The 18,201-nt window shown below is 42.9% G+C and overlaps 1 pseudogene; it reads left to right on the top strand.

The window, feature by feature from the left end:
* Positions 1-12,011, top strand: LOC142490691 (F-box/LRR-repeat protein 6-like; annotated as a pseudogene).
* The last annotated feature ends 6,190 nt before the right edge of the window (positions 12,012-18,201 follow it).

The following is an 18,201-nucleotide window of genomic DNA, read 5'->3' as shown; positions in this document are numbered from 1 at the left end:
ATGTCTCAGGCCTTAGGCTCCACTGACCTGCTGGGTTTCTCCTCTGCACCGGCCATGCTGCTCAAGCAGGCCCACCCCTGGGCCCCAGGTAAGCCCACATGCCCCCTTATGCCACCCTCCCAGGTACCTTACCCACCCCAAGGGGGGAGAGGCTTTATTTTTATGTGTGTGTGTGGGGAGGGGGGCTTATTGTGTCTGTTTGTGTGTGTCACTGTCTCTGTGTGTGGGTGTCACTGTGTGTGTCACTGTGTGTGTCACTGTGTGTATGTGTGTGTGTGTCACTGTGTGTGTGTATGTGTGTGTGTGTCACTGTGTGTGTGTGTGTGTGTGTGTGTGTGTGTGTGTGTCACTGTCTGTGTGTCACTGTCTGTGTGTGTGTCAGTCTGTGTGTGTGTGTGTGTGTGTGTGTCACTGTGTGTCACTGTGTGTCACTGTGTGTGTGTGTGTGTGTGTGTGTGTGTGTGTGTGTGCACATATATTGGGGAGGGAGGTTGTTGAGTGTGGGGAGGGGAGAACAATACATGGGGATGGGGGTGTAAGATAGAGGGGGGGCAAGGAAAGGGTGACTGGGGAGTGTAAGAGGGGGGTGAGAGTGGGGGGGTGTAAGAGAAAATGGGGGGGGGGCTGAAACGTGGAAACGTTGGTCCTGGGCCCCGGGAAAGCTGTCTGCGGCCTTGCATTGCGCTGATGTCACTGACTGCCACGAAGAGAGCAAGAGACCCTATTTTGCAAAGTGTAATATACACACAACGTCAGGAATGTCACATTTTTTAAATGTTTTAATTAATGTCAATTGCTTATGTAATTTTTGTCTTCATTATTTATGTAATTTTAATTACTAAGTACAGTAGAGAAAGTACATTTCAGATTTGATGGTCCCAAGTGGTTTGTTTTATTTCTGAGAGTGAAATCCCTTTACTTAATAGAATTTGTTATGTTGAAGTTAAACTTTAAAAAAGGTAGTTTGTGGTTTTTTTTCTGCTGCTGTGTAGAAATGTAAATGCTGATTTCAAATTCATATTTGTGCATCCTTTTTCCTGCAGCGTGGGCACTCACAACGGACAATGTCATGCCTGCCACAAGGACGAGTTTTGACAGACCAACACTGATCCATACAGACTTCAGGTCAGTCCAGAAAATAATAAAAATATATATATATGTTGCTTTTCATTCTTTTTTTCCAACTGTTTTAGAAAACACACACACACACACGGAACCAGGGGGGGAGGGAGCAGAGGGGGAGACGAGAGTTTGTGTTTTGTTAAGAATCGGAAATAAATACATTTTGATGTAGTAATCATCCCCTCCGAACTGGGCATTCCTGGGCAATAATGCCCAAGCAAAGCCCCCACCTCTATACACACTCTTGCAGTCAGTCTCAGTCTCTCAGTCTCTCTCTCTCTGTGTCTGTCTGTCTCTCTCTCTCTCTCTCTCTCTCTCTCTCAGTCTCTCTCTCTCATTCAAAAGATGAAATTTAATAAGGCAACACAAGCATCAGGGGGTAACCACAGGAAAAAGAAGCGACGTTTCGGACCTCACGATCCTTTCTCAAGCTCCCCCACATTACATGACATACAATGTGAGTATATATAGTGCTGTCAATCAACCAATTTGAATTTGTGAGTGCTGCGGATTTTTTGTGTTATGAGCCTATCTATTTTTTTTTTTTTTTCTCTTTCATTTTTTTATTTCATTTTTACTCTTTCATGCAGATGTTGCCAGACTTACTATTTTCCGTGCCGTATGAACTCGAGTTTAAATCCTTGGCATTTATTTGCAATTTGCAGCACCGCTACGACCGCTACTGAGTATCAGAATCATACTGCACAGTACTTCTTCAGCCCATTATAAATTCTCCATATGTACCTAGTACAAGCCCCACAATTTAGGAACCATTGCTCACTTTCATTCATCTTTAAAAAAAAAATAATTATAATTTATAATAAATAAAACTCATATTTATTGAACGACCCTCTTCTGGTGGAAGTCCAGGAGTGGGCCTGTCGTGGGCATGTCCCAAAGTATGGGCTGTTTTTATTTTAAACATAATTTTTATTAAAAAAATTTAGGGAGAGAGGGGGGAATGATGAAAATAAAAAATGGGGGGGAAGGAAGGGTACAAAAAATAGAGATGGGAGAAAGTACACATTCATTTACAATTTTACCTAACAAGACTTCTTAAAATATTCTATCATACATTTAATATAAATATCAATTTTTTTTTATTTATTTTTTTATTACAACAAAATTAAGTGGGTATTAATTTCTGGTTGATTTTCACTCAGAATCCAAGGTAACCACACCTTCTGAAAATCTGTGTACAGTAGGTGTCGTTATTAAGACTAACCAGTTTTTCCATGTAGCAAATCTGCCAGATTTTATTTTTAACTTTGGGAATTGAGGGAATAATTGTTTGTTTCCATAATGCCGCTAATTCGCGTCTTGCGGCTGAAGATATGTGGCACAGTAATTTATTTTCATGTCTCGTGAGGAGATAATATGGTTTGTTTAAAAGAAATAACCAGGGATCCATTGGTAGGTCCAAACCGAAAAACCTTTGTGACCACATTTTGATTTCCAGCCAATAAGCTGCTATGAGTGGGCATCCCCACCACATATGTATAAATGTGGCTTGTGCTCCACATCCTTTCGGACATATAGTTGGGTACTCTGGGATGAATTTAGCTAGTCTCATGGCCTATCTATTTTTGTTGCTGGATGGTGATCCTGGCTGCACCGCAAGCACGACGACTGACCAGATAAGTCTATTTCCCTTTTGAGTGCCCTGAACATTCTTGATTCTTTTTATATATATATAGATATATAGATATATAGAGATATATATATATATACACACACTGCAGCCCCCACCTCTATACACTGTGATGCCCACACCACATTGCAGTCTCTTTTGTCCCAAGTTAAGGCAGGAAACACTGTATTTTCTAAGCAGAGGTTTATTTACGTATTATTTATGTATATAATGTATACCTTGTTCATTTATGTAACTGTATTTGTAACCATGTATTATTTTGTTTTACTCTGTGCCCAGGACATACTTGAAAACGAGAGGTAACTCTCAATGTATTACTTCCTGTTAAATATTTTTATAAATAAATAAAATAAATAATTTACAGGGATTAAATCAAACAACGGGCCCACCGTCCCTTTAACAAAACCAAATAATAAAATAAAATCCTATCCCTTTCGGGGATCTAACTACACATTCATCTTCCATCCTTACTAACCCGGATGGATAGCTAAGCTCATTCCACCCCAAACAGATATTATTACTGATGAGCATATAAAGTCTCTGTATACAGCAAATAAGGGTTTGGCTTATCTATTAGTCCAGGTGTTGGCGCGGACGTTACTGCTTTAGCACAGTTTGTCGTCCTTCCTTCTCTCTAGGATTCAGCCCCATGGGAGCTCAGAGAAACTCCTGTAGATCCTCTGTAACCAGGCGTCCCTGCTTCAGCACAGCTTTCTCTCTGCAGTGTCTCTCACTCTTTACCAGCTTCTTTTAACTAGCTTCTCTGGGGAAAAAGTCTCACAGTGCATAGCAGCTTCCAGTCTTTTAAAGCACTTCCTGACTATTCAGAGTACAAAAATAGAGTAGGGGGAGCGAGGGATCAGTAGACATACACCAATAAAATCAACGACAATAAAACATGCATAAAATAAATCCAATGTAATGGGGTTGGGACAGGAACTAGAAGATAATAATATAATAGAATATTATAGATACTTACACGGCCGTGTGTAAGTACAATCCAAAGAAGGTATCTTTGTGACGGAATATTGACCCCTCCACAAATAAGTGCGGGGGGATCTCAGAGGGTATCTATATACTAACGTAAATACTCACACGGCCCAGTGTGAGTAAGGGTGCAGGGCAGATGTCTTTAAGGTGGAGTCAGTCTGTCCAGGGTGGTTGCCGGTCAATCACATCAGGTTTTGCCCATGTGTGGCTATAGCTGATCTGTACTCCTCTCTTGCTTATACTCAGCAATGTGACTCTCCGTTTTAGCGGTGTGTGGGGATAAGTGAGGCACAGTCTTAGCAGTATGCAATAAAAGATATTTATTGTGTATAAAAACAATAACAATACTGTCACACTCACATCAATATAGTAATATAATATCCCCTGGCTCCTCCGTGTGGTTCAGTCTAGCAGTAATCCGCTCCGGCCCCGCGTCCGGGGTGCAGATAGCTGGAACTAATCCGCCCGGCTGCAGGTGCTGCTGAAGAGACTTTCTACGGAAGCCTCCGTGGGACAAAACAGGAACAGGTTTCGAGCAACGCGTTTCGCCGATTGGACGGCTTCCTCAGGCTCATAAAATGACTAATGGTGGGTCCCATGAGCTTTTATAGACCCACCTAGCTAATTAATTAATTAGCTTGTAATGTTTGCACAGTTGCCTGCAATAAGCATCATTCAATTGGTGCTCATTCTCCCTCTCATAGCCAGTTTTACATAACATTGCTAATGTGTCCATTTAATACAGGGTTTGGTTGCTTTCAATGCTACTCACTCCCATTAACTGCACCTTTGTGTCTTACAATGTTTAGCTTCATTGATTTAACCCACTAGGTGCCGTTACACTAGTTGGTGGTTCATAATGGTCCCAATAATTTTTAAACATGATCTTAAAATTAAAAGCTGGTTTCCCTTCGTCATCTAAGTTCATTCAAACATATTAAAAACATTTTAGGTATATAGTTTATACAGTAAATTTAAAAAAAATTTAAAAACAGTTTTATACAATCACTTTAAAACCTCACACATATTCTATTTGTTTGTGTTCTCTAAAATAGTTTTATAACAGTTGTAAAGAGTATCTTTCCCTTAAATCCATATCTGAATATTGATGGGATTTAATCCATGTTTCTTACTAAGACCCTTTTGACTAAAAAATTGTATAATAAACCCATTACAATTAAGTAATTCATAATAAATAGCTCTAATATTGCAAGAAATAAGCAAAGAATTTGGAAGGAAGAAATGGAAAGGAGGGGGTGGGGAGAAATAGAGTAGGGAAGGGGGGGAAGGAAACAAATACAAACATCAGTATATAAAAATCATAAAGTATCATAAAGTATATTTAAAATTGAAGTAAATCTAAGGGATATCATCAAACTCGCTCTACACCCCAATGTTGCGATTTACAAATTTGCAATGTTACAATTTTTTAGTCAAAAGGGTCTTAGTAAGAAACATGGATTAAATCCCATCAATATTCAGATATGGATTTAAGGGAAAGATACTCTTTACAACTGTTATAAAACTATTTTAGAGAACACAAACAAATAGAATATGTGTGAGGTTTTAAAGTGATTGTATAAAACTGTTTTTAAATTTTTTTAAATTTACTGTATAAACTATATACCTAAAATGTTTTTAATATGTTTGAATGAACTTAGATGACGAAGGGAAACCAGCTTTTAATTTTAAGATCATGTTTAAAAATTATTGGGACCATTATGAACCACCAACTAGTGTAACGGCACCTAGTGGGTTAAATCAATGAAGCTAAACATTGTAAGACACAAAGGTGCAGTTAATGGGAGTGAGTAGCATTGAAAGCAACCAAACCCTGTATTAAATGGACACATTAGCAATGTTATGTAAAACTGGCTATGAGAGGGAGAATGAGCACCAATTGAATGATGCTTATTGCAGGCAACTGTGCAAACATTACAAGCTAATTAATTAATTAGCTAGGTGGGTCTATAAAAGCTCATGGGACCCACCATTAGTCATTTTATGAGCCTGAGGAAGCCGTCCAATCGGCGAAACGCGTTGCTCGAAACCTGTTCCTGTTTTGTCCCACGGAGGCTTCCGTAGAAAGTCTCTTCAGCAGCACCTGCAGCCGGGCGGATTAGTTCCAGCTATCTGCACCCCGGACGCGGGGCCGGAGCGGATTACTGCTAGACTGAACCACACGGAGGAGCCAGGGGATATTATATTACTATATTGATGTGAGTGTGACAGTATTGTTATTGTTTTTATACACAATAAATATCTTTTATTGCATACTGCTAAGACTGTGCCTCACTTATCCCCACACACCGCTAAAACGGAGAGTCACATTGCTGAGTATAAGCAAGAGAGGAGTACAGATCAGCTATAGCCACACATGGGCAAAACCTGATGTGATTGACCGGCAACCACCCTGGACAGACTGACTCCACCTTAAAGACATCTGCCCTGCACCCTTACTCACACTGGGCCGTGTGAGTATTTACGTTAGTATATAGATACCCTCTGAGATCCCCCCGCACTTATTTGTGGAGGGGTCAATATTCCGTCACAAAGATACCTTCTTTGGATTGTACTTACACACGGCCGTGTAAGTATCTATAATATTCTATTATATTATTATCTTCTAGTTCCTGTCCCAATCCCATTACATTGGATTTATTTTATGCATGTTTTATTGTCGTTGATTTTATTGGTGTATGTCTACTGATCCCTCGCTCCCCCTACTCTATTTTTGTTCTCACGTTTTCATAAGGGCTTTGGATTATCCCTTTTAGGGGTTGAAGCAGAAGGGACCATAGGAATAACTCTGCAACAAAAGAGAGTAACCACATTTATTGGTGTCATCACTATCTGTTACTAAAGGTAAGCGCCTGGTCTTCCCCATTTACATATTCACTTTGACTATTCAGAGTAGGCTGATAAGCTTAATTAGTTAGCAGCTGATTGTTTCTCTTTGAGGAATTAACTTTGCGCTGCCAAAAGTCCTATAGCTGCCCTTTTCAGCCCCTAGAGGACAGCGATGGCACCACAACACACAAACAAACACTGCAGCCCCCACCTCTATACACACAAACACACACTGCAGGGCCGACCTCTAAACACACAAACACACACTGCAGCCAGGGTTGCCACTTTCTATTGAAGGCTAACCCGGAGATAACATTTTTTAGATCTTTTTATTATATATTTATCTTGCCTTTGGCTGTATCCTACCCTCCAAATTCCGTCAGCATGGCGGCGCGACGTCACGTAATGCCCATTGCCATAACGAGACGCTCATTGACGTCACACGGCATCAAGTTGACCTGACAACGGTACGCATTATGGCGCCACAGCATCACGTGATGCCACATTGTCATGGCCGCATGACGTCAGTGTCTCGTTGTTATGGCAGTGCATCACGTGATGTAATTATTGTTTTATACAAAAAATTTTAATGCGTCCTGGTTTTTTCATTTTGAAAATCCGGCCACCCTACCCATAGTCCCTGTTTCCACCTCACTCTCTCTCCCTCACCCTCACTCTCTCTCCATCACCCTTTCTCCCTGTCACTCTCTCTTCCCCTGACATACTATACACAAACAAACAAAACAGAACAAATACACACAGGACAGACACACCCAGCCTCACCTCTCCTGTCCCACTGTTTCCTCCTTTGTTGGCCTCACCCCCAGGCTCCTGACACCTCTTCCAGATTGACTGCAGCTGGGTAATACAGCCAATCAAGGTGGAAGAAACTGCTCTGCCACCTAGCAATTTCCCTGCTTTCTCTCTGCTCTGGGAGATCAGGGAATTCCTGTGCTGAGTTAGAAAAGTGCACTAAACAATCTATTGCCCTTTTTTTAAATTAAACTTTTGCCACCCGAAAAATGTTGCCACTCAAGGCGGCCGCCTAGTTTGCCTAATGGTTAAACTGGCCCTGACTACATTGCTATTGAAGACTTCCACAGCTAGAAAAGGGAGATTACTATATTTTACCATATGAAGCTATTACAGTATACCTATTTGTGTTTGGCAAAGGAGTTAAACAACATCGCTGTAAAACATCAATATGGAGACCAAAATACTGACGTTTCACTGATCAGAAACACATATTGGACGCCTTACCTTTTTTTCCAGCTTCAACCAGGTATCCATCCAATTTGCTGTGAACTGCAGGCCAAAGAACCAGGTCTCTCTAAGCCCCAACATTCTGCAAACCAAGTCAAATAGGTCATTGCCCTTCCAGTTCATCTACAAACAAAAACAGAGAAAGACAGACGCTGATTAATTAGAAAGCTATAACACAATACTTATTACATTCCTCACAAAGAAATGTGGTAGATGTGCCTCCGGCACTTCCAACTCCAATTAAGATGGAGCATGCATTATTGTTTTCATGAAAACTTTACACAACGACATGTATGCAAAGAGGTAAAAGCGCACACAAATATTTTACCGCTTGGATATTGTGACCACTTACTTTATAATTGTCATGGGAATGTCTCGGGTGCTCACCACAAACCGGACTGTACCGCGAGGCCAAGGTGGGGATACGGGTAAACCACCGCCCGACAGCCGCGTGGGTGGGTCCGGTAAGCAGAGTAGTGTGGATAGCCTGGGTCGGGGTAGAACAGTGTAGAATCGTAGAGGTACTTGCCGGAATCAGGGTCGGAGAGGTCAAGAGTAGTCGAAGTCCAATGCCAGGGTCGAGGAGAGGAGAAGGTAGAAGTCCGATGAGCGAGCCGGGGTCAAGGGTGCCAGAAGTCGAGAGTCCGGAAACAAGCGAGGGTCTGTAGCAGAAGGACAAGAGCAGACTGCGAAGTAGCTTGTAGCAAGCACAACGAGAGACTGACTATGCTCAGCAGTCAGCTCTGGGCTGGTAGCACTATATACTGAGAGGAGCCAATGGGAACTACCAGCAGTGAGGTCAGACGTAGGTAGAGCGCTGATGGGCTGAGGCTGGATGCAGGGCAGGGGTGGAAGAAACGAGATCCTTGGCGGCAGTGGAGGTAGACATACTTGTGAGCGCGCGCGCGTGACACCCACAGAGGAAGGGGGAGCGGAAGCACGCCGCGAAGAGAGCCGGAAGACGTCGACGCGAGCGGGGGTCTGCCCGGCGGTGTGCACGTCCGGCAGCAGATGGAGAAAGGGAGAAGGCGACGCAGGGCCGGATGCCGCGCGCCCCGGCGGCAGAGGGGGCGAGCGCCGGAGCCGAGGAGTGGGACGCCGCGGGAGGTAGGAAGCGCGGCGTCCTTACAATAATGATATATTCAGAGCAGCCCAATGAAGCGCTCATTCACTGGAATCAACCTTTATTAGTCACTATAAGCCATATGGTTAAGGACTGTAAATACCGGCTCACCCCAAATGGTTTGTCCCTGTGGACGCTGGAAGGGTCTGGGTATCTCTGGAACTGTATACCCCCTGCGACTCCTTGTTTGGCCAGCAATTCGGGCTGAACTTGGACTCAATTTGTGGAGCCTGAATTGTCCTCCTTGCGAATAGATTCATATTCACATTATGAAGTTTGATTTGCAAATGTAGCCATGACACTGGCCGTAGCATGTTGTACGGGACATACATGCTTGAATAACAGTACTGAGTACAATATTGATACAGAAAACGTGTTTCTGGGCTGTTTTTTTTCCAATCAAGCAGATAGATTGCCATGTACACCATTAATGTTCAACAGATCCAAACATGAATACCGCGCTTTACAAAAATGTTTTATAGGGAAATATAATACAAAATGGGAATAGATGCATCCAATATAGAACTGAATATTGGGAGGAAGAAGTCATTTCACCCTAAGAACTATATAGTGTCCCAAACTAACTCCAAAACAATGGAAGGAGGGGCACTTATGATTACTGATGACAACCTCTGCAAGACGGCATCTGCCTGGGCCTGACACAGTTGTATTGAGGGGTAACAGCACTTCTTCCCTGTAGTGACCGCTCTGCAACCTCTATACTGAGAGCGAACAGGGAGACACTCCTTCCTTTCTCTGACGCTGTTGTCTTCAACTCCTACTGTAGTAACAGACCATTGGTGATGCGCAAAGGCATATACTGTATACATAGATAAGCTGTCCCCAAATTCAGGACACGTTGCTGTCTCACTCAGCTTGAGTTGGGACAATCCCCCTACATTTGCTAAAATTGGCAATTCCGAGACTATACAAAAATCATGGATTTTGTACACCCTGATCTACTTGTCCTATCTGGTGTTGATAGACATTTTTATTTGTGACTTTAATGGGTTAAGATCTTGCTTCTCTCAACTATCATTTCGCTGAAGACTCTTGAAGTGCACATTATAGTTCCAATTATATTCACACAAAAAGTACATAGTACACCGATTTTAATAATGTAACCACAAAATATATATTTTTTAAATCAATGAAACAATAGAGATGCTGTTACTTTCTCCTCAGCAGGTAAGCCATCATGTACTAGTGCTGGCATTTGTAATATTGAATGAGTCAGAAAGGCTACAGTTCATTTTTATTATCACCCATCTGTCTGAGTTCTGATGTTTCCAGAAAAATCTAAATCTTGTCAATTTTCTCCAGACTTCACAAATCTGTCCTTTTCACCACAGGGAAATGATTAAGGAATCCGAATGAACTGCAGCATTAAATGGAAGTATCAGTAATTTTATTTATTTCACCGTTCTTTTCCTGTAATTCCATAGGTATATATCCCTGACGAAGCACAATCGGCAGTGAAACGCGTAGGACTGGGAGCAGTGCCTGAACCCATAGAGGACACGACAGAGTGACGTCATCACAGACGACAGAGTGACGTCATCACAGCCGACAGACAGGCGGTACGCTAAGATAGGCTTAGTTTAAAAGGAAAGCCTCTAAGTAAATAAAAAAAGGTGCACATACTGTACCAGTGGTGCAACTATTTGTATTTACAAAGTAACACGTTTACTCAGTGGTGTTTTTCTACTGAAAAAGATCCTGGAACCCCAAGCATAGAAAAATGTACTTTCCTATATATCGAAACGATAATAAATCATCCAGTTTTAACTAAGAATATGTGGCAAAAAAAGCATGCACCCCACCTGTAGGCATCCCTATCCCATTGTTAAAATTAACAACATGAAGTTTTTTGTTTATATCTTTAAAAAAAAAAAAAAAGTGCTAACTTCCAGTGAATTCTGTGTCCTTCCAGAATCCATTAAAGTGCACCCAGTATTCCACACTTCGCTACTGAAGCCGTTTCGGAAGAACCCATTTCCTTGACGCAGCCTTTCTCCTCATGACCCTGTTCTAGTAGGCAATGAGCTGTCTGTTGCCTGTCCGCTCCTCTCGTCCCTCATGCTGTCTCACTGCAGCGGTGTCAGTGGCGACGCTCTGCAGCGCAGAACTACACCCCAACTGCACAGTCTCAACCTGCAGAACTCACAGGTTGAGTCTCCGGCCGTACTGGGATTCCTGGACGTCTGTGGTGCGCGCCTGCAGCGTCTGTGGCTGACCTACAGTACCGATCTGACTGCCACCATCAGCAGCCTAGCAAGCAGTTCTTGTCCAGAGCTGAGACCCCTAGAGCTCAGCACGGAGATAAAGCAGGGTGAAAATCAACAGCAGATCTATATGGAGGCTCTACAGAGAGGCTGTCCCAAACTGGAGGTGCTTCGCTTGCTGAACCTAGTGTGGTCCCCCAAGTTGGGTAGGCGCTGCTCTCCGGAGCTCAGGGAGCTGTGTATGGCCACCTCGTCCGATTCATTTGTGAGCAACGCTGTGAGTGTGAGACTACTGCGAAAATCCCCCAAACTGAGAGTGCTGGACCTGAAGGGTTGGTACAGAGTTACCCCGGGGAGCATCTGTCAGCATCACTGTACAGATCTGCAGAGCCTGTATCTTGGCCTATACTGCAGCACTAAGGACATGACCTCACCCCCCTCCGGGTGTGCCCTCTTAGGCCACAGCCTGCGAGAGTAGGACATGACGGCGCAGAGATACAGCGAGGAGGACCTGATTTAGCCGTGTCACGTCCTTGCCAGGGGCAGAGCCAACGACACGCTGCACTCGCTCAACCTCGCGGGGACAAAAGTCACCTCCTGTGCCGTCAGCAAGCTGCTCTCAAGCTGCCACGCCCTCACTCACCTGGACTTGTCCTATTGCCGTTACGTCCCGCAAGGGATGAAACACATGTATCCGGGATGGGGTTTGTGACATCTGCCAGTGTCTGTAGGGGCTGACCAAAGGTTCGGGGGAATGGGGAGCAGAGCCAATACCGTGATGTACTGAGCAGGGGGCTGACCGAAGGTTCAGGGGTGGGGGGAGCAGAGCAATGTCCGTGATATTCTGAGCTAGGGGCTGACAGAAGGTTTGGGGGGAGGGGGAGAGGCAGGATCAGAGCAACGTCCATGAACTGCTTAGCTGGAGTTCAGGAATTCAGGGGGCTCATCCCCCGTCTGATTCTCTCATCTAAGGCTGCGGCCATAGTGAAACAGACAGCGCTGAGCCCCATCATCCTCAATGAGGATGTCTTGAAGAGGCTTCTGCGAGCGTCCGCATGTGCGCTGAAGCGGTGAGTTTTTCACCCGACATCAGAAAATGTTTCAAAGCGCGCTGAGGACGTCACGTGGGCGGCTAACATCCAATCAGAGCAAAGTGAAGCAGCAAAATGGATACTTGTGCAAGTATGTTTTGTGTGTTTGTTTTGTGCCTTGTCAGTTGTGTTGAGTTGTGCAAGTGAAGTGTGTAGTGACTGTCCCCCACGGATCCTGCACTGAGAACATTTGATTAATGAGGTCTCCCTCAGAGATCCATTATGGAATCGGCGTTCAAGAGCTTATCATGACAGAAATGTCCATGATAAGCTCTGGAAAGGGAGAGCGCAGATTTTGAGCATATCAAGTTAGTATTTAAATTTATTGATGTTTTTATTTATTTTATTAATCTATGAATGTTTTTTTTTTTTAGAAATAAAATTCTTTTAAATATATATATATATATCACCCTGTACTGTATTTAATTGCCTTGATGTACTTTTATCCTCGCGCCCCCCCCCCCGCCCATGGCGTACCCATGTGCTTGTATTAATGTTTTTGTTATCCCCCCTATAGCGTACCCATCCGCTAATGTCATCTAAGCTTCGGCTGAGGCAAAAAGTCCAAGGACTTGTTTTTGATGCAGTTGCAGAATTTGAGGCGAAGAACTAGAAAAATATTTCTATGTTAATGCAAAAAACAATGTTCAATGTCAATTGTTAAATTAAAAAATGTTAAGTTATAATAAAAGTTACATATATTTTATTTTTGCAATGTTAAATAAATTTTTTTACAGTTTAATTAACTGTTTCATGTGTTTTTCTAGACCATTTATGGAGTTTTCTTAACAACTAAAGGTAAAAGAAAAGGAATGACTGAGTAAGCCAATGACTGGCTCACATACTGAATGACTCACTGACAGTAATCGGATAACAATCACTCAGTCACTCACTCGCACACTGACTGACTCACACTGACCGTATGACACTCGCACACTGACTGATTCACACTGACCATATAACATTCACTCAGACACTGACTGACTGACTGACTGACTCACACTGACCGTATGACACTCGCTGACTGACTGACTGACTCACACTGACCGTATGACACTCGCTGACTGACTGATTCACACTGACCATATAACATTCACTCAGACACTGACTGACTGTCTGACTGACTCACACTGACCGTATGACACTCGCTGACTGACTGACTCACAAGGACCGATTGCATTTTGCTTCTTAAATGAGTTTTTATTGATAGTTTTTGTCTATACTGTACATCACAGCCACAAATGTGTTTCAAACATGGGTCCAAAGGACAAAATATTACATGAACAATGCACCTCTTCGCCATATAGAACACTCATTTTATTATTAAATGGACTAACCATGTACAGCAACCACAGTTTATTAACGTGAAATGTTTATGACTTGGGAACATTTTTTACATATCATTTTGCCATGGCACAGCTCCCTCCGCATTGAAATAATCTTTGAACACATCACGAATGCATTTTGCAATTTTTCCCGGTGCATTGTTTGCTCTTTCGATGAAGTGAAGTAGGAAGTACAGCTAAACGATCCATCATGGAAGCATCATTTGTGCCTTCCAAATCTATAACCATATTATGCAGTATAGCCACACATTTAACAATACGTTTGGCATTTGGCACAGATATAGCTTTTTAATAGTATTCGCCATTTCAAAGTCATTATACCAAATGCGCACTACACACACCGTCTGGCCCCGGATAATTAATTACTTAAATAGTCTGTAATTAAAAATTTCACTCTCTTTGGTTAATCCTTTCCTACAATACGGCTTCATGAGGTATTTCATCAATGGATAGGCCTCATCCACTAATGGTGCATGAGGTAATTTTTCTCTGGTACTTGATGGCAAAGGTTTAGCAGCAGGAAACACCAATTTATCTTGTTCAATTAACTTAGAGTGATGATGCTCTAAACACCCCACCATCTTTTCCATATGCTCCAACATTGATTGTTGTAAACCGACATTTGGCGTCAGCAACCGCTTGTAAAACAATGAAGTGGAAATGTTTGTAGTTATAAAACATTGTGCCTAATTTTGTGGGGTGTTTTATTCTAATATGTTTGCCATCTATACAGCCCACACAATTTGGAAAATTCCATTTGAACTCAAATTCCTTAACCACATTTTCAAACATGTCAACAGTTGGAAATGGCACATGCTCTGCATGCAATGCATTGTAGGTTGCATCGCATGTCTGGCGTACTACAGATGCAACGCTGCTTTTTCCCATGTGGAATGAAAAAGACAAGGCACGAAAGGATGCTCCAGTGGACAGAAATCAATTATTACACTATGTTACAATCCATCACTCCAGATCAACCTTTAATTATAATTAGAAATAACAGTATTAACATTTATATGGACATTTGAATAAAATGAGAGGGAGCTTTTATTTTGTTAAATCATGTTCATTCATTTTTTTTAAACAATAACATGATTAGTGAAAGATTAAAAACAACTCTTGATAGTATTATAATATATATATATATATATATTATATTTAAAGCACTTCCACTGCAGCAAGGGATTCTGGGAAATGACATGCAAATGGGCACACAGTGTCACCTTTTGCTTCAAAATCATTTTTAACGTGGTTCCCTATAGGCTTAAGCTTGCTGCATGGTCACAGCTTTAAGCACAGCCAGGGTTAAGATGCATAGCCAGAAAACCCACCCACAGACAGCCGTTTCGACCTTAATGGGTCTCATCAGTGTGGGGTTGGTTAACTGGCTATCCAATGAAGCAACGAGGATGGGGTTTACCATACTTAGTTAAGTTATGGTGGGTAAAAAAGTGACAAAAACCCTCCACAGCAAAGCATATAGCAAATGGAAATATAACTGTATGCTCATTTGCATGTCTTAGGCAGGTCTGCAACCCCACCTTTCACCATTAATATATATAATATATATATATATAGTCCAAAAATTACCAGGTTTGACACTGGCAAGGAGAGACAGCACACCGAATAATTCCAAAACCATGTATTAAAACATATCGGCACCGCAACCAACCGACGTTTCGGTCCTCAGAACGGGACCTTCTTCCAGGTAATGCGCGTGCTACAGTACTGACTGGGGACTCACCCCTATACTGGTGCTTCCTGGATAGACTAGCTCACTGCTTTGCTGCACGTTGTTGTTCCTGATATCGTTACCAGACCCCTGCTTGCCTACCGACTACCCCTCTCGCTGCCTGCCCTGGACTTATGCCTGTGACCCGACTTCGACATCAAGGCTCTGCCTGTCCTGCCCTTTCCAGCCACTGGTATCCACGCCACAGTTCCACAAGACTGGACAATTACGTTGTTTTATCATTTTTTATGAAGCTCTTTGATTTGGACACATACACTTACTGATAGGGTGACGATAAGTCCCGCTTTAGCCGGGACAGTCTCAAGAGTATCATTAAACGTCCCGGTGTCCCCACAATATTCTCAAAATCATTCAAATGTCCCAGTTTTTATCTTTTCCCTGTTTGGACTCACTTAAAACCATAAAAGTAGACACTGCCTGTTTTTATGTGATCTATCACATCAAAGAGTAAACATTTTAAATATATTGGTAAACTAATTACCAGTACAATCAATAATACAGCATAAAGGGGGGCGTTATTAGACAAATACCATTATAATAGTTCATTTTAAGTGATGTCATTTGTTTTATAAATAATTATTTCATATGTCCCAGTTTCATCTTTTGAAAATCTGGTCACCCTATCCACAAAGCATATAGTTACCATTAGTTCACTTAGTTTTAGATTACATTGTTACATCAATAGATCTAGAATGATACCGAAGCTACACACCCATATAACATGCTTTGAAATAGGTTTACGGCAATCGTTACTAGTAAAACACATCATTAAAACTAACAGCGAAGGCTTCAGGGATAATGATTTAAAAATGATTTGCAACTGGTTGTATCTTTCCTTTTGTGTGTGTTGCAGACACTACTGTAGTTTATCTAAGCAAACAGGTTTAGCAGCTCCAAGTTAAACCAGATCTTAACAGCCTTTTACAGAACAACTAAAACGACATCCCATTACATAAACAGAATTTGTTGAGTTGTAAAGTAGTATTGGCAAAGATTTCAAAATGTGCCGTGACAAACACATTAAAATAAATGGTGAATCCAGCATACTTATCCATTCTAAGACCCGTAATATAGCGGACGCGCGCGCCTGTGCGAACGCTCGTGCACGTGACGCACACTTTTTGTGTGTACAGTCTGTGCTGCTGTGAGCGACAGGCTTGGAAGGTACTGTGTGTGTGTCGCTGGGTAGGTGTGTGTGTGTTAAAAATGTTTAAAAAAAAGATGTAAGAATAAATTATTTATTAACATTGTGCAACTTTAATACATATATATACACACACACACACACACACACACACACACACACACACACACACACACACACACACACACACATTACAGTCTCTGCGGTAGCGGGTCTAAAAGATTCTTTTCACAGTCGTCCCCCTGATCAGCTGGCTCCACGCTCACTGCCGTGCGTGCGCGGCCCTGTTAAGTGACGCGCGCATGCACGGCGCAGCAAGCGCGCCCACTATATTACGGGCCTAAATCACCACGTTTTATTGTCACTATCTGAGAATGAGACACCGTATGCTTCCTGCGTCTGTTCTCAATGATTTTCTCATTAAGCCTGATTAGTAACGTCACTTAAAGCCCTTTTATGATTTAAAAAAAATGCTCAGACTTCTTACCCTGGCTGCGAATGGCTTCCAGCTCAAGAATTATTATAAGAGAATAAACTGCTGTTCACTTAATGCATCTTAATATATATTTTTAAGTGGAAAGTCCTTACCCAAGATTTTTTTTTAACATGAAATACATTAAACCCCGATTGAATTGCTAAGAGACTATGGGCCTCATGCAGTCAGCGCTGATAGAAAAAAATCAACAGGGTTTTTTTAATCTCCATTTTTTTACAGCGCTGCTATCACGTTTTGCAGAAAGCCCCGAATACCAGTGATGGCAACATTTTAACAAATGGCGAGTAGCTGGCGCCGAGATGATCTGCCCTCCGAATAGTGCTCACCCGGCGAGTGGATTTTGCTGCAGAGAGAGAGAGACGCCTCTGCGCAAATCTCGCCCGAAATAAAAATATTGAAATAAAAAGTGTATTACTAGTGTAGATGAGCAGGGGGTCTCCGGAGCAGAACCGTGTTGATTTCAGGTCCAGGGACCCTGTGCTTCCCGAGATACAGGCCCTGTTATGGGGTGCCGGTATCGCCTATGCATTGAAATGTGCCGGTCACGTGACGCGGGAAATTGACATGCATAGGAGATACCGGCACCACATAACGGGGCCTGTATCATGGGAAGCAGGGGATCCCCGGACCTGAAATCAATGAGGTTCTGCGCCAGGGACTCCCTGCTCATCTACACTAGTAATAAAATTTAACTTAAAATATGTAATCACCAATACACAACCCACCCCCTGTGCCCCCACATAAAACCATTTTTTATTTTTTTACACAGGATTAATACCACAGGCCGGCGGGTTCCCTGGGTGGTCAGCAGGCCCCACAGGGTACCCCCGGGGTTTCCCACTGGGGTCCCTCGGGTGATCCCCGCTAGGCTCCGTGGGCCTCCGTGGGCCCCAATGGGGTCCACGAACGCTCACTGCGGGTGTCTGGGGGTCCCCGGGTCATCCCCACAGGTGTCTGGGTGCACTCGGGTGGTTCCCACGGGTGTATTTGGGTCCTCGGGTGGTCCCTGCGGGTGTCCGGGGGCCCCACAGGGGTCCCCGCACGTTTCCGGTGGTCCCTGTGGGCACCCGTGGGTCCTCAGGTGGACTCCGTGGGTCCCCGCTGGCCTGCAGTACCATTCCTGTATTAAAAAAAAAACCAAACATGG

The sequence above is a fragment of the Ascaphus truei genome, chromosome 3 (genome assembly GCF_040206685.1).
Source record: "Ascaphus truei isolate aAscTru1 chromosome 3, aAscTru1.hap1, whole genome shotgun sequence".
Classification (NCBI taxonomy): Eukaryota; Metazoa; Chordata; class Amphibia; order Anura; family Ascaphidae; genus Ascaphus; species Ascaphus truei.
The sequence above is the reverse complement of the archived record's forward strand: the minus strand, read 5'-3'. Positions and strand labels throughout refer to the sequence as shown.